General features: G+C 39.7%; 1 protein-coding gene across 3 annotated transcripts in view; it reads right to left on the bottom strand.

Annotated features, from left to right (window-relative positions):
• LOC149217728 (uncharacterized) overlaps positions 1-26573 on the bottom strand; it is a 376727-nt gene that overhangs the window by 104262 nt on the left and 245892 nt on the right. The window lies entirely within an intron of this gene.

The following is a 26573-nucleotide window of genomic DNA, read 5'->3' as shown; positions in this document are numbered from 1 at the left end:
CATTAAGCAAATGAACAATCTGGCTCTAGACTCACTGATATCAAAAACAGATTACGAATCAAAACAGCCAGCTAACACAACTATCGACAAAAAATCCATGCATGGAATTTTCAAAAATAATGGTAAACTATCCATTTCTTAATATGAGTGACTACCAATACTTATTTATAGATGTGTACGGCTAACCTATTTGGGAAACTATACACAATCTGCAACCTTGTAAAACTAACTAATTGTAAGCTAATGCATAGCTTCCTTTCTAACCTAAACTGAGTTCAGATGCATCTGACAGTATGTTGGGTAACTTGCATTGAGAAGAAAATGTCTAGAAAAGTTAATTTCTTAATTAATTTTGATGGTACTGTTACCCACCAAAAGTCAGTGACCCCTAGAAGAAACTTTTCTCATATTCTGTTATGAGCAAAAACATATAAAATAATACAAATAACGTAAAACTATAATAATAATAATAAATAATGATTAATTAGTAGCTAGTTAATGAAAAGGTATGTCCCTAAGGACATAACCATTGGTGAAAAGGTACCTGCCTAGGGTATATAAGCACACCCTCACTCTCATTGTAATAAAAGCATATCAATTCTTTTATACAGTATTCAATATACAGCTACTTGTCCTATAATGGATGTTTACGTCTTCAAAGTATTCTAAAGATTATTCCGCTGCGTATATGGACCTTGTTCGTTACATACCTTTTCATTAACTAGTTATTAATTAATCATTATTTTTTATTATTATAGTTTTACATTATTTCTATTATTTTATATATATTTTTATTCATAACATATTCCTCTCATCCAGCCAGCAGCTCCTGAGAGCCACCTTAGCCAATGTGACGTGCCATTCATATCTCTGCCACCTGCATCAGTCATATGTCCCCTTGCCCATTTGTCAGGATCACATGTTCGAAGGTGTGCTTCCGTTCATAAGGTATTTTATTCATTTTGCATTTGGGTGCTTATGCTTGTTTGTATTTTGGGTACTTGGCATGGAATGTGGGGTGACTTAGAAGAAAGAAGGGTCTTGAACGTAGTCTTGTTCCCTCACCTTAAATGGGGGAATAATTTTTTATCCTACTCTAGCGTGACTGCCTTAAATGGGGGAATAATTTTCTATCCTAGTCTAGCGGGACCGCCTCTAATGGCTTATTGCTTTAAGAAGGCACATTACTTGGGAATCCATGATTGAGATAGTGTGTTCCATCTATCCCTTTTCCATATTTATCACTCCCCTCTGTACATAATGATCCCTTATTCCACCTTCCTTCTCCAGGTCCACTTGACCATGGGTCCATTGGGATTTAGCACACTACCTTCCCTTTTCCACATCTCTGTGTCAGGCCTAGAAATGTTGACCCAGGAGGTTGATGCAGCTAAAAGGAAAGAAAGAGCACATAATAGACACAAGCAAGAAACGAAAAGAAAATGATAAAATGCATAAGATGGTTGGGACATTAACATTAGCACGTGGGCAAAAGCCAAGCATGAGCTCTACCCCATATCACTATGCATGGCCATCACCTAGTTGTTGGGGCCAATGTTGCCCTATCACATCATAGAAAGGAACCCATGCATGTCCCAACCCCTGGTGGGAGATGAACTGCCCCACCACTAAGTGGGTAACCAGTGCTATACATCATTCAAAGCATGCTCTCATTTCCTAGAGCTTCACGCAGTAATATGAAGAAAAATCAAGAAAAAGCAAAAGGCAATAAGATAGGTGTAAAACAAAGGTCAGGGTAACTCATGCATCCATGATTGCTCCCTCCTCACATCCATATGCCCAAAATGTGGATTTCCTCATTATTGCTACCCCTTTGACCCAATGTTCCACCAAGACTCTGGGACAAGGAGACACACAAGGGGGACATGTGGGAGTACCCTCAAATTTTTTGGGAAATTTAGGGGGGGCAGGGGGACGTAGGGGTATATATTTTTTTTCTTTTTTCATATATATATATATATATATATATATATATATATATTTCAAATTCATATTCAATAATGAAAGCATAAATACAATGATCCATACATAATTGAATTAAATAATGAAATACATTGATCCATACTCATCATCCTTACTAATACATATATGATTCATCCATACACCACGAGATTCAATAAAGAAATACTTTGATCCATATTCATTATTCATTATTCACCATTCTAGAATCTACATTGATTTAAAAATTAAATTCATCATGCATCACTCTATATTCTAAATTGACTTAAAATTAAAATTATCAATCATCATTCTAGAATATAATTAGTACTAAGAAAAATAGACTATAATAAATATTCAAATATGAAAACTAGAAGAGTAAATTGATATAACTAAAACTCAAAAACAATAGAGTGATCAGTCTAAAAGTCACTTTAAAGTACATAGCGGGCTTGGTGCTCTTGATTAAATACTAACCGAAGAAATTTCAACCCCCACTCTAGTTATCAGTTTTCCTTATCACTCCATGCATTTAGTTTTAAATCCAAGCATGATAAAAATTCTAAAATCTGGAAATGACAATATTTTTCTGAAAACACAAATTTAGAGATTTCACAACTACTGAAATTGCAAAAATAAAACACAACAAAATTATGACAGCCACACACAGAAAATAACACAGTGATTTTTGGTCAATGTGACCTTGGAAAAACCCCCTACAACTCTTGGGGAAAACCAGTCTGAGATCTCTTTTTTATTTCTGAAAATGCTTTTACAGAGGAACTGAAATACACAGTAAAAATTCCAGCGACCACAAATTACAACTTCTCTCGATTTTTGTGCTTGCACTCAGCCTAGAAAATCTTGCCAATCAGCAAACAGCCAAAACAGAAATTTTCCAACAATAAAACATCATTAAATTATGTACAACCTGCCTCGAAAAATGTGCCTAGAACTTGTTTTACAGACTATACGGACCATACGGATTTTAATAGTACTTCTACCTCGAAATTTGTGCCCTTGTTGTTGTCCCTATTCCTCGATTTTTGTGTTATCCCTCTTCCTCGATTTCTATGCCTTTTTCCTGCTGTACGGTTTTCACTTGGATGTGTGCCAATAAATGTTGCTACCCAAATTTGCTGAAATGTTTTCTTGCTGCGCTCCTTCACTTCCTCACTACTTAGAAATTTTCTTCTTTCTCTCTCTTCTCTTTCTCTCAAATGCTCATGAAAGAATGAATTGATATTTTCCTCTTCTCTTCTCCTTTTATTCTCTAAATGACCTTTTGGGTTACCCTAACATCTAATGGCTGAAATTCATTTAGATATAGGGATGAGAATAAATGTGCATTTAATTTTCACTTTATATTTTTTAACTCACCCACTTAAATAAAGACCCACTTAGCCTTTTATTTCCATAGTCACTTTTTCACTTTCTAATTCTTCATTGACTTTAATAAAGTCACCTTTAAATTAGAATGTAACTTTACCACTTATAAAGTCACTTTTAAATTAGAATGTAACTTTACCACTTATAAAGACAGTTTTAAATTAAATTGACTTTACCACTTCTAAAGTCACTTTAGGAGAAAAGTAAAAAAAATAAATTTGGACACTTTTCCCTAGGCCAAAGATCAAAGCCTTAGGGAACCACTTGTCCTCTGGTACCCAAATTTTAACACTCCCTCTTACCGAGGAAACTGCTCCTCACCACTCCCATCTTGTCTCTGAAGTAGACATGCTTGCCCTGTGGTAAGGCTTTGGTGAAAATGTCCACTACCTGCTCATTTGTGGAGATGTACTCAAGCTTGACAACTCCCTTTTGGACATAGTCTCTAATGAAGTGATACTTGATCTCAATATGCTTTGACCTGTCATGGAAAACTGGATTCTCCGTGCGTTTTATGCAACTATGATTATCACAGTAAATTATACAAGGTCTCAATGCCTGATCAAATAGACCAAACAACATCTTGCGAAGCCATATGGCCTAACGACTAGCCAAACTAGCAGCCATATACTCTACCTCAGTTGAGCTCGATGCAACTGATTGTTGTTTCCAGCTGATCCACGACACAACTGCCAAACCCAACCCAAAACAACACGCGGAAGTACTCTTCCTATCTGAAGCACAACCTGCCCAATCTGAATCCATGTACCCTGCCAGTCTCACTCCATCACCCTGTCTATAATCCAGACCAAAATCCACAGTCCCCTGCAAGTAACGAAGAATGAGTTTTGCAGCCACCCAGCGCACTCTCCTGGGCTCACACATGAACTAACTCATAGCGTTAACTGCAAATCATATATCTGGTCGAGTGTTGACCAAATACATCAAACAACCAATCAACTGTCTGTATAGAGTAGGATCCACCAACTCAGAATCAGAAGCGTGAAGCTTCTTCTAGTTAGTGATCATATGTGTAGACATGGGTTTGCAGTCCTCCATGTGAAATCTGATAAGAACATCCACAATGTATTTCCCTTGTCCCAGGAAGAAACGCCCCTCCTCCTGCCACACCTCCAATCCTAGAAAATAATGCGTCAAGCCGATATCCTTCATCTCAAGCTCTGAAGCAAGATCTCCCTTGCAGCCCTCAATGAGTCTCTCTACACCAGTGATGATCAAGTCATCAACATACAACACCAAAATAAGATGCTCCTCACCCACCACAATGAAGTATAGGTTTGAATCAGCCTCACTCTTTGTGAAACCCAACTGCTGCAAGTATGTATCAATCCTCGGGTACCAAGCTCTGGAGCTTTCTTCAGAGCATAGAGTGCCTTTTTCAATCTGCATACATGGGACTCCTTCCCATGCACTTCAAAGCCCTGCGGCTGCTCAATATAAACCTTCTCTTGAATGAAGCCATTGAGAAATGTGATCTTCACATCCATCTGGTGAATCTTCCAACCCATCTCTGCTATAATCGATATAATGAAGCGAATAGATGTATACCGAGCTACGGGAGCGAAGGTCTCCTCATAGTCAACTCCCTCTAATTGTGAGAACCCTCTCGCCACAAATCGAGCTTTGAACTTCTCAATGTTGCCATCTGTAGTATGCTTTATCTTGTAGAGCGATCTGGAAGTAACAATTGATTTACCTTCAGACCTTGGCACTACCTCCCAAACATCGTTCTTCATAATAGAAGAATACTCCTCCATCATGGCCTCTCTCCAGACTTGCTGGCTAGTTGCCTCCTCATAACTAGAAGGCTCGAAGTCAACAATGCTTGTTACCAATGCCATGTAACTACAGAACCGCTTAGGTGGTTTACTCTCTCTAACCTGTCTCTTTGGCCCAGCAATTAATATGGCCTCGCGCAAGGTATCTTGAAGCCACTTGGGCCTCCTCTTCCCTGAGCATACTTCTCCCACTGGACTGAAAGAATCCTCATCATCGTCAGAAACCTGAACTCCTAAAGGCCTGCCAACTGACCTCATGTCTGAATCTCTGCTTGTAGATGCTAAAGTATCGTGTGAACTGTCCATTAGTGGACTACCCTGTGAACTGCCTTGCGGAATGCCCTGCATGCTGCTCGAAAAACCACCCACCTGAATCTGAGAGCCATTGCTCATTGATGGACTTCACACTGTAATCGATGTACCTCTTGATCCCTAACCACTGGATCCCTGTGACTGACTGAGTTTCTCTTGAGGGTTTAGTGACTCTGGATACTCTAACTCCCGTGACCTCCTAAAATCTCTCTCCTCCTCGAACTTCACATCCTGCCTGACAACCACTTTCCTCTGCGCAAGAATATAAATCTGATAAGCTTTCGAGGTCTCACTATAACCCACAAAGATGCCCTTGTCTGCAGTGGGCTCTAGCTTGGTCCTGTTCTCCTTGGGGACATAGGAATATGTAAGGCACCCAAAGATACGAAAGTGCCCAACATCGGGCTTCTTCCCAGAAAAAGCCTCCTCCAGAGTCACATTCCCCAAGGCATGATGTGGACTCCTGTTCTGCAAGTACACAACACTGTTGCAGGCCTCTGCCCACAAAAATAAAGGTAGACCCTGATCATGAAGCATGGCTTTGGCAACCCCTGCAATGGATCTGTTCTTCCTCTCTACAACCCCATTCTGCTGGGGGTAGTAAGGAACTGTGAACTCCCTTCTAATGCCTGCCTCAACACAAAAATCAACAAACTCACCAAGGGTATACTCCCCTCCATTGTCCGACCTGAGGACCTTGATCTTCCTAACTATCTGGCTCTCCACAAGCGTTTTGAACTCTTGAAACCGCTTGAAGACTTAACTCTTGGTCTTCAAGAAGTAAATCCAGGTCTTCCTAGAGTGGTCATCCATGAATAAAACATAGTACTCATCAATGTGGAAAAAGTTGAAGTCGGGATTAATTCGGCAAGGGTCCAAAAGTTGAAAAACTCGTTAAAGTCGGGAGTTTTTTTAAAAAGTCGGCAAAATTAAATAAAAAACACAAAATTATTCCTTTTTTTTTAACATCCAGAATATCCACAACATCAAATAAATGCATTTCCACATAAACATGTAAAGAAAGCTAACATATAATATGTATATGAAGTCTAGTGCTACATCACATATCAAAATAGTGAATCAACTCCTGAATCTTGAGTCCTATTTGAGTCTCAACTCTCAAGAGTCAAAATATCAACAAAAAATATAATAAATGTATATCATGAGTCATCTAAAAGTCATCAAGTAATCAGTGACTGAGATCCTCTTCCCCTTTTGTGGGAATACGGAATGGCTTTGCCTTTTCCTCTGGAGAAAGAAGGCCCTGCCCTTGGGATACAAATGGACTCAATCGTCCTCTAGAAGCTGATGGAAGAGATAGCCTCTATCCTATGCTGTTGCTGCCCATCCTAGATGGTGTCACCTCCTCCTCATCATCCTCAACCAACTCTGCCTCCTGACCCTAATGTTGCTCCTCCTCCTCTACCTCTGGCTCTCCCTCCCCTACAACTGCTACATCCTCTAGATCCACACCTAACCAATCCGGGATCGAGTCCATGATCGGCCTCTCAGTCTCGACCCTCCATGCAGCGGTGGTATCAATATTGTCCAATGAGATGGCTTCCACATCAGTAGGTGTCTGAAGTTGTCTCACCCACAATCGAAGATTGTAGTAGACGTAGACCATGTCATTGAAGCGTTGGGACTCCAATCTACATTAGGGTCATAGATTGTAAATTAGTACTTAGAAAATTTAAATATTAAAAATAATCAAATGAATTCAAAAAAAATTAATTCGAAATGTTTTTACCTGTTGCACTTTTTGCTGTGTATTTTGTCAAATACACTCCAGTTGCGCTCACACCCAGAGGAATTGCATGTTTGGCTGAGCACTCGAATGGCAAGCTTTTGGAGATGGGGTACTCTAGCACCATAGCTTGTCCACCAAGCATCCAAAAGTTAAAAGAAAAATGAGAAACATAAAATAAAAACAATGAAATTCTAAACTTGAAAGTTTGAAACAAATTGAAGCTTACTTGGCATTTTGGTCGTCCTATTCTTAATAGCCATGGTTAAACCAAATGTGCCGCCTCCCATCCTATAGACCTCGATTTCTTTAGAAATATCTTCACGTTCTTGCTCAAATGACACCATCCTCTCAACACAAGTGAAGAATCCATCCATCACCTCGGCATCAAATCTGAAACCACAGGCGTAAGAAAATGTGGGGTTGAGGTAGATACCTGCAGCATGAATGGGGCGATGGAGGGTATTGTTCCATCGCTCATCAATCACTCTCCATATGACTTGTTGTTTCTCTAACCCCTCGTCTCCCTTATCTTCATAATAAGCACGAATGGCTTCTTTGGCCCTATCCATGGCCTCATACAAGTAGCCCATTGCGGGCTTGTCTCCATCAACCAACCAAAGAACCCTTACCAAAGGTTTTGAAATGGCACACACGTCCTCTACTCCCACCCAAAAGCTCTGATCATATGAAACTAGTTTGCATATGCCCTCTCCCTTTGGTTTGCGGCTAATAGATAAAGCACACCAATCCGCTGAAAGAAACATGCTCTTCACATCCCACATAGAATTCAACAGAGACTGAAGAGATATGAAAGCAATGGCAAATCGTGTAATGGCAGGAAGCACCAACTCTTTGTTTTTGGTGTATTTTCTCATCAAGCTAAGCACAGATGCATGATTATATATAAATTTTGTTATGCACCTGGATGATTCAATAATATCCCTCATAATAGGAATCTTACCTATATCCTCCAACATCAAGTCAATGCAATGAGCAGCACAAGGTGTCCAAAAAAAGTTAGGATACCTCTCCATAAGCAACTTGCCAACTGCAACATAATTTGCAGCGTTGTCTGTTATGACTTGGACAACATTGCTTGGGCCTACTTCCTGAATGAAGATGTCCAACAACTCACATAATGTACGTGCATCTTTAATGTGTGCAGATCCATCAACAAATTTCATAAACATTGTCCCCTTGGGACAACTAACCAATAAGTTAAGAAGGGTCCTACCCTTCTGGTTAGTCCAACCATCTGACATGATTGTGCATCCAGTTTGTTCCCATGATGCCTTAAACTCCTCCAATCTAGAAGTGCAATCAGTCTTTTCATCTTGAAGAAGAGGCCCTCTCAATTCTGCAAAGGTGGGGGCTTTGTACCCCGAGCCAACGACAACAACAAAATCAAACATAGGTTGGTAGAATGGGTTTGTCTTGGCAATGTTAAAAGGAACATCACTCCGTAGAAGACACTTACTAACCAACCTGTCAGCTTTTGTCTTTTCCTTTTTTTTAAGTGATGATTTGATACCAGGTTGTGCACCAACTATGGTTCTAGGAACAAAAAAAGATGAGATAGATGAGGGGTTGGGACATATGGGTGAGGAAGGTGATGTTGAAGAAGCACTGCCACTCTCAATTCCCCCCACTCTTGAGGCCCCTACAAGTTGGAATTTTAGTGTTGCCCTGGTGTCTTTTCCCTCCTCTTTATCCATCAATGATTGAATGGCCCGTCGGATGATTTCTGGAGTTGTATTTGGGCAAAGGTCAACATTTTGCCTTGGAATTTGCCCCAAATTGAATTTTAATCTGTTGATACCTCTTGACATATGCTTTCCACACAACTTGCAAGTCAAATACATTCTATTGATCCCCCCAGATTCGTGTATAGTATCAGGTTCACCATATTCCCACATAGCGTCCAAAAGCCTTGGCATTTTGTTTTAAACTTTGAACTTGAATTTAAACCTGGGCACAAATAAAAAATTGAAACAAATTAAAAATTTCCCATCACATAAAAAGCAAACACAAATGCAAAAGTTGATTTTGGATTTTAAATGCCTCTTCTTAGTCACTTGAAAACACTCAAATTCAGTGAACAAGGGTTTAAATTTTTGTCATTTTATTCTTGAAAGTTGAAGTTTTGCTTCAATCTAGATTTTAAATAATGTTTCCCTTTCAAAATTCTAGGCAAAAATAAGACATAAACAAACTAATAGAATTTTAGAGAAGTATAGAAAGATTTAAGAAATCATTTGTGTAAAAAAAACTAAAGAGAAATTAAAATACATACCTGGCAGCAACAATTCAGCGCTTTGAATCTCCCACGATGAGCAGTGGACAAATCTCCAAATCCCCACCACAAAACTCACAAATATTCTCCGCTAGGGCAATGGCAAACCCCTATGAATCTCCACAGCGCCGAATGGAAGAGAAAACAGCAAAAAATTATATCATTTTCACCTTTGCGGCCTCTTTATCCGCGGCCTAGGAGGGAGGCCGACATTTTGGGTCGACTCCCGATTAAATCGAGAGTATAACAATTAAATCGCGATTTTTTCATTTTTGAAAAAGTCGCCAAGAAGTCGGGGGATTAAATCATTTAGTTGAAAAAACGCATTTTTAGGATTAAGTCGCGATTTTTTGCAGACATTTTCCACACTGGTACTCATAGCCACTCCAAGATACATGAGACATCCGAGCACTCATATCGGTATGAATCAAGTCAAGGATCCCAATCACTTTGTTGTCACTACTGGGAAAAGGGAATCTAGCAAACTTCCCCATAGCACATCCTCTACATACATCAAGGTGATCAGAACTGAAATCTGGCACACCAGTGGTGATCTCCCGCAGTGTACTCAAGGCCCCATGATACATGTGCCTCATCCTGCAGTGCCAAATCTCACACAACTTTGAACTACTAGATCTGTTGTTGGTCATGTCTCGGGTGCTGCTACTCAATGCCATCACGGGCTGGAATGAGAACTTGTACACCTTGGCATGGCGCACACCAATATCTCTAGCTGAAGAAGTTGGAGTTCCCCTGAGATATATAAGCACCTTCCCTCTCCTGAACAACACATCATACCCTCTATCCTCAACTGTTAAGATGGATATTAGGTTCTTCTACATTCCAGGCACATATAGAACATCTGACACTTTCAAGGGAGGTTTGGGTCCCCTATCAAATGTCAATGTCCAGACACTGACTGCTCTAACAATGTTGTCATCACCAAATACAACCTCCATATTAGTATCACCCTCTGAAAGCTTTGAGAAGTACTCTCTGACTCCTGTCATGTGGCGAGAAGCGCCACTATCAACATACCAAATGCTAGAAGATGCTCTGCTACCAGCGGGGAATGCACATTCCCTCTGAACCTGTATAGCAGGTGATCCTGCACTAGTGGCCTCACAAGCAATGAACCCAAACTCCCGATCAAAGCTCTCTGAAAAGCTCTCTATCTCTGCAGAAGCTGTCATGGGTGTGTCTTTCCCTTTCTTGTTCTTCTTCTCCAGACACACAACAGCACAATGTCCCAACTTTTGACAGTTCCAACATTTGACTTTGGAATAGTGCTTCTCCTTGTTTTGTTGCTTGCCTTTACCTTTGCCTTTGCCTCCACTGTTGGAAGCTTGCTTCTTTGCCCTGCCCTTCTTGCCTCTTGCTAACAATGCCACATTGTCATCCTCCTCCACCTGTTTGGCTACCCCAAGATGATACTTTCTGATCTCATTCTGAATGCAATCATCCCACAACCTCTCCCAAGTCTTGGAAAGACCATTCAAAGCAATCCTCACCAACTCAATGGTTGCAATGATCTCACCTATGGTTACCAACCCATCTCTCACTGAAGTGATATTTGTGAGGTATGTTGTAGCACTATCAGTCCTAGCCATTTTAATGGCCTTCAATTTCTCCTTTAGGACCATTTTTCTGTTTTCATTTGAGCTCTGGTAAAGACTAGTCAAGGTTGTCCACATCTCATGTGCATAAGTCTTTCCTCTCACATGAGGAATGACATGGTCTTTGATTCCTTCCAGAATCAATCTTTTTGCCTTAGCATTCTTTTTGTTAAACTCTGCCAACTTGTTGTACTATGAAACAACCCCCCCCCCCATTTATAAAGGACAATAGCCAAGGTTAGAGTTATAAATGGGGACCCTTTTAAATTTTTAGGCTTAAGATAATAATACCTAACTCTAAGAAAATACCTAGCAAAACCTTGCAAAACGAACTAAGGATGAAATCCGCATCGCAAATCACACCTTTCCGCGTGATTATCTTAAAACATCTTCAAAAAATTGCGATCTGCGATTAAATCTCCCGCTGCAATAACCCAATAAATAGCACCTTGTCATTTTGCAATTGGATTTCGCACTTCGCAAACTTCGCAAGAAACTTAGCTATGCCATTAGAATGTCCATTAGTGATTTGCAAAATGCGATATTACAATATTCGCAATCGCATTTCACTTTATGCATCTGGTAGCACTATACTGTATGCATTTAAAGATTGCGATGTGCGTTTAAGAGCAGTAAAACATGTGAAATAATTACGTTTTAAATATCAAAATGAACAAATTGACAGGTTAATAAATATTTAGCAGCCCAAGGAAGGATAATCATTTTCCAAGTTATGGGTAGTTAACATCAAGTATCTCATTAAACCTTTCTCACGATCCAAAATCATTTCAGAGAAGCATTCAGTCTTAATTAGCCGATACCGTTTGCGCTAATATATCTTGTCTATTTCAGGCAAGCTACAAAAGACATGTCACTAAGGAAGGTGATGAAAAAACAGAGCAAGCAAACCATTGGTGAATCTGAGTTTACAAAGATGGCTCCTATTTTCTCTGATACAGTTTGCGACGCTGCCAGAGGCGCAACAGCTTGGGAGGTCATATATGATAGCCTTGAGGACGAACATCCTAAAATCACTGTCACGAGAGCAACGGCTGACTCAACAAGGCCTTCAGGACTTCAATGCAGAGATGCTTCTTGTTTTTTCCTTCATAGGATAGGAGCAAGAGCTAAAATCCTCCCATACAGGGATATGATCAGGTGGGTGATCAAAAACCTCATCATTGAAGATAGGCAATTCAAGAATTCAATAATGGAGCTCATAGGGTCGTTCAAAGCAGAGGACCTGAAGAAAATGTACCACATACCTGACCCTCAGGATATCGACGACAGCACATTTGTGGCAAACTTCGCAAAGAAGAACCCAGGCCCTTTCAAGATAATTCAGGGTTGGAGAGTGTTGGACAACAAATTCAAATATGAAAAGTCGGGTATGTGTGCTACAGCCTCTTTGGCAAACCCCTACGACTATGCAGCAACTATGTTATGTAGATTATATGGGTTACCCAATAATACTAAGTTTTCCATAAAATGGGTTCCTCTAATTCATGCCTGTGTTAATTCCCACATCATGAATTGGTCCTCCATCCTATCTAATAACCTAGCCACCACCATTACAGAATATCGACAGAAGAGAGCCTCCTCTCCAAATAACCTCCCTCAGTTCTATTTTAGGGCCTACATTAATGATGCAATCTATTTTTGCATGACATTTCCAACCACGGGTTGGAAATGGACCTTACAAGACCCCTACCCAATCCATCTCAGCCATAAACAAATATGGAAATCGCATTATATACCTCACTTCTATAAGATAATTCATGTTGTTGTGTTGCCCCTACATCAAATAATTTTCAATAAGAAAGCCCCAAGGTTTTCCCAAAAAGCCGCAACAGACCTGTTTACTGTTGGCAAATATTTCATTGAAGAATGGTTCACGAACATTAGGGTTTTTGGTAGCACAGTCGACCCACATGTCCTTCCTTTATATATTTCTAATAAATTATTAGCAAGAGAGATTGCCTATCCCTAACTAAAGTTCTCAAAGATGGAAAGAAGTCATTATGGCCCTCTTTCCCTGTCAAGTGCAGTTCTTTTGCTTTAGCAAATTTTGTTCATGCCACTAAAGAGTCAGCACATATTGAAGCCCTCAGGCTTCATACATTGCCTAAGAGGCAATTTGATCCAGACAAAGTGGCTTATAATGTCACCACTGGAGTAAAGCTCAAGCCATACAACCATGAGGATAACTATTTTGAAGACTTGTTACAGTCGGCTGAATCCTTCGAACAAGTGTTCGAATGGGCAAAGGTGAATCTGAAACCTAAAGATTTTCAAAGCTTTCAGGAATTCAGAAATGAAAGGCTCGAAGTCATCCCAATGCATTTGTTAAAGCCCGAGGATAAGGCTACACCAAGTGTCACTATTGATAGTGAAGGTCCTAGTTCTCAAACAAATTCTCAGGTAAATACTGAGAAGACACCAGACACAGGGAAACCCCAAGACGTAGATAACACAGCTGATTCTAGCAGGAAGTCAGCTGAGAAATAAGTAATGAGCACCCCGACTACAGAAATCAGTTTAGAGGTCAAAGGCAATAGTTTGGAGCAGGAGTGGGATCAGTTTAATCAGAAATTGCAAGGCACTCCCAAAGCGACAAATACCCAAGAAACAGTGGAATATAAAACTCCTTTGCATGTTCATAAGGATACAGAGCCCAAGTCTATCGGTGAGCAGTCCAAGCCTATGGAGGAACAAGCGACAACATCCCAGCATACTGAAATTATCCCTGCTCTACCCACATCATAAATTGTTTTGAAAATAACTGAAATACCTCCACTTGATGTGTTCTATAGCCCTCTCCACAAGGCTGTAGTAAGAAGGTAGAGAAAAAGGAAAAGGGTAGACACACCCGAATTCCCACCTGGAAACGAGCCGATGGATGTTGTTTGGAAGGACATTCCTTTCAATCCAGCCGAGAACTTGACTAAACTATCATATTTCACAGGAGCATATGCATCGGCCACTATGGACAAGGAAACTGAAGTCTCTACTTTGTTAAGGGAAAAAGAGGAGAGGATTGCAAAGCTCGAGCAACAGCTCGAAGTAGAGAAAGCAAGTGTAAATAGGCAAGCGGCTGAGCAACTCGCACAATTGCAGCAAGACATGGAGGTCCTGAAAATAAGCCATGAAGCCGATATATCAACCAAAAACATGCAACTCCAAGAAATGGAACAAGCAATGGAAAGATACAAGGATGTTCCCACTACAGATGAGTTTATTAAAGAGGCACTGGAATTAAATTCCCTTCTGGTGAAACAGCAAGAGTATTTCTGCTAGAAGATGTCACACATTACTCCATATCTGACTACTAGCGACCCGCTGACAGATAAGGCAATTGACCAAAAAACCGAGTTTCACGATTTAAACACCAGGGTCTCTGAGTTCATCAAATGACATGGTACAGAAGACGGAAGGAAAGCCAATCTACCCGAGATTGAGGAAACTCATAAAGACATTCTCTTCACGGATTGGGATACGAGAATCAAACAGGCCGAGCTAGCAGTCGCAAGGGCAGCTGGGGTATCAAAGAATATCATTAAGGCAGTGAATCACACCCTGTTTGCCACCAACCTGATTAAAGAAGGCAATCTGAAAGAAATGCCCGATTTAAATGCTCTGTATAAAAGCTGGCAAGAAAAGGCGGAGACTCAAAGGGAGGCAATTACAAAATTGACCAGGACCAACTAGGAGTCGTATTAGCAGTATCTCGTCAAGCCACACAGCCAGGTTATGACTCTCAATTGTTCCCTTCATACGACTCAGCGGATGCTGCCACCTCTCACCGATGCGATTTTCACAGGACAGCTCAGGACACATTTTGGGGCACCTCCTCAAATTCAACCGATGACCAATATATGTGATTTGAAGGACAAAATGGCAGACAGCAAGTCATCCTCTTAATTCTGTTCATTTAGCCACTATTTATTTTTGGAGTTAGTTGCCCAGTTAGGAGGAAAGTTGTTTGAAACCCCCTCAAATTTTGTATAATCTATTTTTGCACATTAGTTAGAATAGTATTTATACCCTTCTCATGCATTTAGAGAAGGGTCCAGAATTTTATCAAAAACATTTGCAAAGAATGCACTATTGTAAGTTTGTGAATGCTTTGGAAAAATTAAGGAACATGACCGTTTCTTTTAGATATCATACTACTTTCCTTTGTTGATGCACTATTGTATTCTTGGGAGACAATTTGATTTGAAGAAAGAAGTTGGTCTATGTCATTTGTAAAATGAGCAGGACTTCGCACATATGATACTATTATCTTGTATGATTGATTCTGTTTACATTTAATTAGTGGCAAAACTTTACTTTCATGAATTGTGTGTAAGATTTATTGTTTCTATTAAGCGTTAATTGCACTTTTGTATGATGCCTAGCTGAGATTGTGATTTTCATATATAACTCATCATATATTCGATATATTTTATAAATTTCTTTGACTAACTATTTAGTCAAAGAAATTATCTTTATACGTTATCATCTCTATTTAATTGTGATCAATCTTTATTATCACACGTTAAGTAGTATCTTTGTAGATTGCATACCACAAAGGAATACCCGAGTTTATATTAGAATCTATGTTGCAGGAAACATGGTATAGAGGTCCGTTTCTGTACGGAAATGAGTACGAAACGCGGAAACGCGTTTCAGGGCCGTACGACCCACATTTCCTCATTAACTTGTGTTTTTTTTTTATTTTTTTTTTAATTTGTTTTTTAATTTACTTTTAGGGTATGTTAGTGACTTCTTGTTGCTTCTAGATGCGTGTCTAAAGTTATAAAAATGAATTTTTGCCCTCGTGTTGATATGCAGTTCATCAGGAAGTTTGAGGGATATGCAGTTCATGGTAATGTTAAATTTTCAAAGTAAAAGTGATATTCTCCTTTATTTTTCATTTTCATCCTTTTACTTAAATTTTTAACATTACCATGAAATGACTCAGGATGTTTGAGAGTGGTTTCGCCCTCATTGGATTTCATATGGAGAAAGTAAAATTTTAGATCTCACTCAAAATCCAGCAGACTTATTTGTTTTTCAGGATTTCAGGATTGGAGGGATTGCAATGTTTCCATAGGATTTTATCATGTACTAGGGTATGGAACTTGTATTTAATCAAGAGAACCAAGCCCTCTATGCAAGGGAAACTCCCAATAATCAAGATCATGTAAGGCACTAGGGTATGAAACTTGTATTTAATCAAGAGCACTAAGGTCGTTCGACTATGTAGGAGGAGACTCCCAATACAACAGTGGTCCTTCTAAAGAATGGGATGTGGATGCAGAAAATCCTAATTTGGATCTCTTTCTTGCAGCCTTATAGTCTTTATTGTACTTGCAGCCTCATATATTAATATAAATAAACGCTGATTTTGAGATTTGGATATATAATAAAGGTTGCTTTTGGATATTCCGATATTTTTATTTTCATTATGTGATCATTCATGAGTAAATGTGATGTAAATTAAATCTTAATGTTTAAGTGTAATAGATTATAATGTATCATTTATGCTTTATGATTGCACATATATATATTTAAATATTTTCAATATATATATATATATATATATTCGTGTTTCCCCGTTTCCAAAATTTGGGTAGGTCACGTTTCGTATCGCTTCCCGTTTCGGAAACTCGTACCCGTTTCCCCGTTTCGTGCAACTTAGATTAGAATAAGTTAGTTAGGGAACTACATCATAGAATAAGTCATTTAGATTATCATTATTCTATCGCAAACACTCATGAACCACCCACTCTCATCTTAAAACCGACACTGGGAAACTCGTCCCATTATCACCAGTCGAGGCCACCACTTTACATGGAAAAGGAATTGTGTTAAGGTCCGAACCATGTGGTTATCCCCCATGTTTCAACAGCAGAATTCTGAGGCCACAACACAACTGTACAGGGTCAGCAGGTACTACTACTGAGTTATGTGTGGTATTTACCATAATGCCCCAAACTTTTGTGTTAAAATTGGCAACTAGGGCCAAACTTCATGTGGGTCATCTTATTCATGGCTAATAATATTTTTATTAAATTCCTCTCATCGAGAGGTGTAAGATTGATATAAAGATCATCTGATTCCGATAAGTATTCATGGAGATATGAATTTATTTTGATTATGGAATTATTATCAAGCCAACCTACAACTCATGTAGGCTCAGAAGCCCAACAGTCGCATCTATTCAAACATCATCATTTGTGTATAAATACAGGAGGACTTTTCCTCATTTGCACTCACTCATATCATCACATCTCTCTCTCTCTCTACTGCGCAGAAAAGAGTCTCTTCTATACTGCGCAAAAAAGGGTCTCTCTCACACATGTGAAGCCGGAAGCTGCTGAAACTGACGCTGCAACTGCAGAAGTAAAGTTTGACCTGTGGACCAAAAGATCTCTTCATCTGAACTGCGTTGTAGGTTCATCTGAACCTCCTCTGAAAGCCGCAACTTTTGGTGGTGGAATCAAGTCAATCTGACAGACAGTTTGCAAGATATCGACTGCCCTAGTTTAAAGGAAGCTGCTGAAATTGAAGCTGCAACTGCAGAAGTGAAGTTTGACTTGTGTGGACCAGAAGATCTCCTCATCTGAACTGCGTTGTAGGTTCTTTTGAACCTCCTCTGGAAGCCACAAATTTTGGTGGTGGAATCAAGCCGATCTGACAATTAGTTTGTGAGATATCGTCTACCCTAGTTTGACGATGAAGCCGCTAATGCTGCTATTCTAGGGTTTGCTACTGCTGATATAAATTAGATTTATTGTACTATTTCTCTCTGTCGAATTATTGAAGATAAAAGAAGATTTGATCAAAGGGTTTCCCCACACATTGTTGGGTTTGTCCCTAGCTAGCCACCACATCTTGTGTTTCTTGTCTTGGCTTGTTTTCTGACCATCGTTTAATGTTCTATCTGCACTTTACTTTATGTACATGTGATTGCTAATCTATGGAATATAATAGGAAAAAGAAGTAAATTGTTATGAGCATAGAACATACCATAACTTAACATAGTACCAAAGTTGAGGTGAAGACAAAGCCCGAGTAAGAGCAAGAGCAATCACCGAAGAGAAAATTGGCAAGGCTATCCTAAAGGAACTATGGGGTCCTCAACACCCTTTCCTGCCGAAGACAAGCTGCGTGAGAAAGCTGACTATCACGGATGGAAGATGTCTATCGATCTAACCCTAGAAGATCAAGGAGTGTTGGACCATGTAAGAGGCAAAAATGTAGAGCCTCCATCAAATGCATACGCTGCTGCCTGGAACAAATGAAAAACGGAAAAGTCAAAACAAAGAAGATCATCTGGGACTATATCGACAAGCACTTGGAGGCCTACATCTCTAAACTGGACACCTCCAAGGAAATCTACGATAGATTGGTGAGTTTATTTAAAGTTAATGATGCAAATCAAATATTGTTTCTTAGAAATAAACTGAGGAAAATCAAGAAGGGTAAAAATGAGAGTATGCAAGCATACTTCTTAAGAATCACCGAGATCAAGAACGATCTCCTATATATTAGGGAGACTATTACTGACAGAGAAATGGCACTCACGACTCTTGGAGGATTACTGTAAGAGCCCTAAATTCAGAATTTAAAAAGGTCTAACAAATTCATGTTCAGAAAAACTGTGAAGCCATTCAATTCGATATTTAACAGAGTTTAACAATATTTCTACTCACAAATATGAAATTTTAATACAAATTATCTATTCTTCTATTGAGTATTGAGTACCAACCTGTCTGCTCTGTCGCGACTCCTGCTCCTGCTGCGTTACCAAAAGACCGAAACCACCTAGCCAAACTGAGCATAACCTCGATACTCAGTCCAGTAAGCTTCTCAATTGAAGCAGACTGTTCCCCTGTGCCCAAAAACCTCAGAACAAGTAAGGCTCCTTCCCACTGTGCTTCTTCCCACTGTCCTCCGATTCTTCGTTCTTCCTCCTTTCTTCCTTTTCTTTTGGTTTTTCCCGGTTCAGCTCCCTCTAAAAACTCTTTCTACCTCTATATGTAGCTTTCCTTGGCGGTGACCGCTCTCTTCACCAGCGATCCCACCGTTTCCAATCGTAGTGACACCTTTTTCCTTTATGAACGTGAGTCATAATTCTTTACAGGTGTATTTATCTTATATTTAGGGTTTTTTTTGTTTAATTTAAATGCCTTAGGTTCATATTAAATTCTTTTATTTTGATTTACTTTATCATTTTAATAATTTATTAATATTGTAGGATATATAATTATATAACCATATATAAAAATTAACTTAATTTTTACATCTATTTCTTTATAACCCTTTTAACTTTATACTTTTTTTTAAATTTATATCATTGGTATTTGCTCATTAATTATGATGCATTAAGCAATATGCGTGTTAATGGGTGAAGGTAACTTCTATTTGAAAGTGTGTCATGATATTCAACATTTATAGTTAATTTTAGAATATAAATACTAGTGCAATGCATGCGATACATGCATATGTAGCTATCATATGCATGCGTCGTATGCACGCTAATATTCTTGTGCTCTCTATATTAAAAATGGGTCATTACAATTACCATCAGAATGGTACATGTTGAGGACTACTCTTCTGAACAATAATATAATTCCTGGTTTCGAGGAATTAATGGCTAGATGCATTCAAGAAGAAACAAGGGTAGAAGAGCAAGAAATGCCCATGCCTAAAGGTCCTCCTGCTGCCTTTTCTTCTCATGCTAAGAAAAGAAATAATTCCGGGACTAAATCAAAAGGAAAGGCTGGACCTAAAGGTGGAAGAAAAGGACGATGTTACATCTGCGATAAAGTAGGTCACTATGCAAGGGAGTGCCCTGATAAAAAGGACTCACACTGGGATGATGATCAAAATCCCTCTGATGGCAATCAAAGGAATGACAAATTCAATAGCAAAGGTAAGAGGAGAGCTAGGAATCAAGGAAGAGGACAAGCATTCAAGAAGGCTAGAAATTCCAGGATGTATTAAATGCACCTAACCTCCGAAAGAACCTGGTGTCCATCTCGGCAATGGAAGACAAAGGCTACAAGGTAACCTTCAGCAATGGCAAGGTACGTGTATCGAAAAATAATGTTAAAGATGCCTTTACTCTTGGGTTTCGTGTTGATTCATTATATCAAGTCGATGGAAGTCCGCTAGGTGTCATGTCTTATGACACATCTCTTTAGTCCGAACTTTGGCATCGGAGGTTTGCCCACCTTCATTATAAAGCTCTACTCGGTGTAAGACAAATGGTGACAGGGATGCCCGAATTCCGAGTAGAGAAAGAAGGTGTATGTCCAAGATGTGCCGAAGGAAAGCTCAAAAGGGGACCATTCCCCTCAAGCCAAAGCAAGACCTATGATATATTACAGTTGGTTCACTCAGGCATATCTAAGGCTGGCATTAAGAGGGAGACTACTACACCACATACTCTTGAGCAGAATGGTGTGGCGGAAAGGAAGAACTGTACGATTGTGGAAGTTGTCTCTATGGGTAGATGATGTAACAATGCCTGATTTGGAGGAACCCATGGATCCTATTTATCCACCTGAGCCTTCCTCTTCTAGGAAGAGGTCTTCATGGCTTAGGGGGATACTTGATGATGCTGAAGGACACGCTGCACCCCGAGGAACCTTCCGTCAAAGTAAGAAACCTAACAAGTATCAGGGATACCTGACCATCATGAGCATGATATACAAAATGAGCCTTCATCATTCTCAAATGCCGTCAAGCATCAAGTATGGTCATACTCTATGACCATAGAATATGAGTCTATTATGGAGAATGATATCTAGGAAGTAGTTCCCAGACCCCAAGACAAGACAATTGTCACTTCTAAATGGCTTTACAAGATAAAGCATGCAGCAGATGGAAGTACGAAAAAGTATAAGGCTCGTTTTGTTGCTCGTGGTTTCTCCTAAAAGGAGGGTATAGACTATGATATTTGCACTTGTTGCCAGATATACGACCATCCGCTTGATCATAGCCCTTGTGGCTTCACAAGGATGGAACCTACATCAGATGGATGTCAAGACCGCGTTCTTGCAGGTTCGATCAAAGAAGAGGTCTATGTGGAGCAACCTGAAGGATTTGAGATTTATGATTGAAAATGTCATGTATGCAGGTTGAAGAAGGCTCTTTATGGGCTGAAGCAAGCACCCTGAGCATGGTATGAGAGGATCGATAGCTACTTGATGAAGCTAGGATTCACTAGGAGTGAAGCCGGTCCTAACCTTTAAGGTTGAAGATGACAAACCTCTCAAACTGGTGTTATACATGGATGACCTCTTTCTAACAGGTGCATACCCTCTCATTCACAAATGTAAGAGGGAGTTAGCTTCTGAATTTGAAATGAAGAACCAAGGACTTGAAGTGTGGCAGCAGCCAAGGTAAATTTTCGTATCTCAAGGAAAATATGTGGTGAAGATTCTGAAAAGATTTGGTATGATGGACTGCAAGCCTGTGACTACCTCGAGGATCTTAACTTTCAAAAGTTATATGGTAGTGATGTCGGACCAGATTTGGGAAATGCCTCTGAGTTTCAAAAACTCATTGGCGTTGATGTTTTTGGTGAACCTCCATCCGAACATATGGTTTGCAGTTAGCATTGTGAGCTCATATTTGGTTGAGCCTCACTAGATTGGTGCCAAGAATCTTCTGAGATGTCTTCAGGACACAATCTCTCATGGATTGAGATACACTGTCAGAAATATGAAACTGCATGATTATTCGAATGCTAATTAGGCAGGTAGTGTGGAGGATCACTGGATCACTTTTAGTGTTGTTTCTCTTTGGATTCTGCTTCGATATAATGGATGAGCGGGAAGCAGAAGTCGATTGCCATAAGCATCGCCGAGACCAGATACATATCTATGAGTATGATCTCGTATGAAGCTTCTTGGTTGGGAAAACTCTTCGATGAGCTGTTTGAACACATACCACTGTGATACTCTGTAACAACCAAAGGTGGGATTCGATTACTGAGGAATCCCCTATTTGTCGATTGCTCCAGCAGATAGACATCATCTGGGATATGGTAAGTCGATGAGCAAGGAGGCTCCATCGCATTAAAATGATGTACAAGTCGATACACCTTGTCAAAGCCCCCAAGAAAGATCTAATCTGTGATTTTCCCAAACGACTTGGAGTTGTCGAGAAACCCTTGTACAAGGGTCCTGCATGCTGCATATATTGAGCTCTGGGAGCTCTGAGGGCTTGCGGTTCTTACTAGAGCAACATACGACCACAGGGTGACTCACCCTCCCCTGGTGGTGCGCACTGGTACAAGATGATTCGCTCTCTTGTGGAACAGGATGATTTTCTCTCCTGTGTAGCAAGATTATTAGTTCTCTTGTGAGGCCTGGATTGATGTGTTCTCCATGGCGATTGTAGCAAGATTGATGTGTTCTCCTGTGAGGCCTCGATTGATTTGTTCTCCATGGCGATTGTAGCAGGCTTGATGTGTTCTCTTGTGAGGCCTGGATTGATGTGTTCTCCATGGTGATTGTAGCAGGATTCATGTGTTCTCCTGTGAGGCCTGGATTGATGTGTTCTCCTGTGAGGCCTGGATTGATGTGTTCTCCATGGCGATTGTAGCAAGATTGATGTGTTCTCCTGTGAGGCCTGGATTGATGTGTTCTCCATGGTGGCCTGGATTGATGTGTTCTCCATGGCAATTGTAGCAGGATTGATGTGTTCTCTTGTGAGGACAGGATTGATTAGTTCTCCTATCGAGCCATCCTACCCATGCAGTCTGGGACTCATGGGAAGTACCTCTGATCTGATCAATGAGCATGGAAATGAAGTTAGGGACCATAGTAGTACCGATGGACGCATCGTTGTATCTACTGTACTCCCTACGCTAGGATGACCGCCATTGATCTGGGATCAATGATACTGGTCTAGGACCAGTGGTAGGAGTGGTACATTCTATGACATTGACTTCGAGTCGATTGAGACTGGTCTGGGACCAGTGGTACGCACTCTGAAACTAACTTTGAGTCAGTGGAGGATGTTACTAGTCTGGGACCAGTGGTACGCACTCTGAAACTGACTTTGAGTCAGTGGAGGATGTTACTGGTATGGGACCAGTGGTAGGAGTTGTACATATTATGACGCTGAATTTGGGTCGGTTGAGACTGCTCTGGGACCAGTGGTACATACTCTGAGACTGACTTTGAGTCAGTATGATACATCCTTGATCATTTCTTCTTCTTCATAATTCGGATAAACGCAGAGCAGAACAGAACAATGCAAGAGCAGAGCAAAACAATACAGATCAGTACAGGGCAGAACAAGACAAAGCAAAACAGGCAGAATAGAGCAGAGCAGGGCAAGGGTCAGGCTGTACAGGGCAGTGCATTTGATGGATGAAAAGTAACGACTGATAGCCAGATTGCAGATGAAGTTCTCCCTAGTTGAGAGGATGTGTTAAAATTGGCAACTAGGGCCAAACTTCATGTGGGTCATCTTATTCATGGCTGATAATATTTTTATTAGATTCCTCTCATAGAGAGGTGTAAGATTGACATATAGATCATCCGATTCCGATAAGTATTCATGGAGATATGAATTTATTTTGATTATGGAATTATTATCACGCCGACCTACAACTCATGTAGGCTCAGGAGCCCAACAGTTGCATCTATTCAAACATCATCGTTTGTGTATAAATACAAGAGGCCTTTTCCTCATTTGCACTCACTCATATCATCGCATCTCTCTCTCTACTGCGCAGAAAAGAGTCTCTTCTCTACTGTGCAGAAAAGAGTCTCTCTCTCACACATGTGAAGCCAGACGCTGCTAAAACTAAAGTTGCAACTGCAGAAGTAAACTTTGACCTGTGTGGACCAGAAGATATCATATGAACTGCGTTGTTGGTTGATCTGAACCTCCTCTGAAAGTTGCAACTTTTGGTGGTGGAATCAAGTCAATCTGACGGACGGTTTGCAAGATATTGACTGCCCTAGTTTGAAGAAAGTTGTTGAAACTGAAGCTGCAACTGCAGAAGTGAAGTTTGACCTACGTGGACCGTAAGATCTCCTCATCTGAACTGTGTTGTAGGTTCATCTGAACCTCCTTTGGAAGCTGCAACTTTTGGTGGTGGAATCAAGCCGATTCGACAGTCGGTTTGTGAGATACTGTCTGCCCTAGTTTGACAATGAAGTTGCTAATGCTAATGCTGCTGATCTAGGGTTTGCTACTGCTGGTATAAATCATATTTATTGTACTATTTCTCTTTGCTGAATTATTGAAGATAAAAGAAGATTTGATCAAAAGGTTTCCCCACGCATTGTGGGGTTTGTCCCTAGCTAGCCGCCACATCTTGTGTCTCTTGTCTTGGCTTGTTTTCTGTCAATCGGGGGAGCCTTCGAACAGGCACCTGATGAACTGGAACTGGGACATCGGAACAAGATTCATTGAGTTACATCATGGAGGTAAGGGAAGCAAGTTTAATGTTCTATCTGCACTTTACTTTATGCACATGTGATTGCTAATCTATGGAATATAATAAGAAAAAGAAGTAAATTGTTATAAGCATAGAACATACCATAACTTAACATTTTGCTTCCCCAAAGATGCTCTGGATTCTCTCCTTCCATGCACTGTAGTTTGTCTGCCCATCCAACCTGTCTTCATCTCTCAAACTCAAAGACATATTTCACTGTCCTAACAAACTGAAATTTTCAAATCTGTGGTAAAGGTTTCTGTTTTCTGTGTAAAAATCAGCTTGCTGTAATTTTCACTTTGCTGTCCCAAACTGCACTTTTCAGCCAACCAAGCTCTGATACCATGAAAAAATTTCAACCCCCACTCCAGTTATCATTTTTCTTTATCACTCCATGCATTTAGTTTCAATTCCAAGCATGATAAAAATTCTAAAATCTGGAAATGACAATATTTTTCTGAAAACACAAATTTAGAGATTTCACAACTGCTGAAATTGTAGAAATAAAACACAGCAAAATTATGACATCCACACACAAAAAATAACACAGTGATTTTTTGTCAATGTGACCCTCGAAAACCCCCTACAACTCTTGGGGAAAACCAATTTGAGAGCTCTTCTTTATTTCTGAAAATGGTTTTACAAAGAAACTGAAATACACAGTAAAAATTCCAGCAACCACAAATTACAACTTATCTCAATTTTTGTGCTTGCACTCTGCCTCGAAAATCATGCCAATCAACAAACAGCCAAAGTAGAAATTTTCCAACAATAAAACAGCGTTAAATGTTGTACGGCCAGCCTTGAAAAACGTGTTGAGAACTTGTTGTACAGACCGTAAGAATTTTAGTAGTATTGTTGCCTCAAAATTTGTGCCCAAATCTACCTCGAAATTTGTGCCCTTGCTATTTTCCCTCTTCCTCGATTTCTGTGTCTTTCTCCTGCTATACGGGTTTTCCTTGGGATGCGTGCCAATAAATCTTGCTGCCCAAATATGCTGAAATGTCTTCTTGCTGCTCGACTTCACTTCCTCACTGCTCAGAAATCTTCTCCTTTCTCTCTCTTCTCTTTCTCTAAAATGCTCATGAAAGAATGAATTGATCTTTTCCTCTTCTCTTCTCCTTTTATTCTCTAAATGACCTTTTGGATTACCCTAAGATCTAATGGTTGAGACTCATTTAAATCTAGGGATGAGAATAAATGTGCATTTAATTCTCACTTTCTATTTTTTAACTCACCCACTTAAATAAAGACCCACTTAGCTTTTTATTTCCATAGTCATTTTTTTACTTTCTAATTCTTTATTGACTTTAATAAAGTCACATTTAAATAGAATGTAACTTTACCACTTATAAAGTCACTTTTAAATTAGAATGTAACTTTACCACTTATATAGTCACTTTTAAATTAAATTGACTTTACCACTTACAAAGTCACTTTAGGAGAAAAGTAAAAAATAAATTTGGACACTTTTCCCTAAGCCAAAGATCAAAGCCTTAGGGAACCACTTGTCCTCTGGTACCCAAATTTTAACATTCCATACCCTTGTACATGAAAAAATGCAATGGAAACATTGCAATCCATCGAATCTTCAATTCTTGAAAAATTGTTAAGTCTTTTAGTATTTTCACTCGGATATTCCACAGTTTTCATTTTTGCTTTGTCGACGTTTCGAGTCTACAATCCATCAACTGTTAAGTCTGCTGGATTTTAAGTGAGATCTAAAATTCTACTTTCTCCATATGAAATCCAATGAGGTCAGAACCACTCTCAAACATCTTAAGTCATTTCATGGTAATGTTAAAAATTTAAGTAAAATGATGAAAATGAAAGATAAGGAAAATGTCACTTTTACTTAAGAATTTAACATTACCATCAATTGATAGCATTAGTAGGGCAATATGGTCAAATACTAGGTTTCCCTTGTCATAAATCATTATTTACAAGCAAATTTAATGGGGGACGCAGAGCCCATTTTGAGGGGGGGTGCCCAAGC

This window comes from Pinus tabuliformis, chromosome 1_1 (assembly GCF_031772625.1).
Source record: "Pinus tabuliformis cultivar Carrire ecotype Pingquan chromosome 1_1, CPIR1, whole genome shotgun sequence".
Classification (NCBI taxonomy): Eukaryota; Viridiplantae; Streptophyta; class Pinopsida; order Pinales; family Pinaceae; genus Pinus; species Pinus tabuliformis.
Note: the sequence above shows the minus strand (reverse complement) of the source record. Positions and strands in the feature narration are given on the sequence as shown.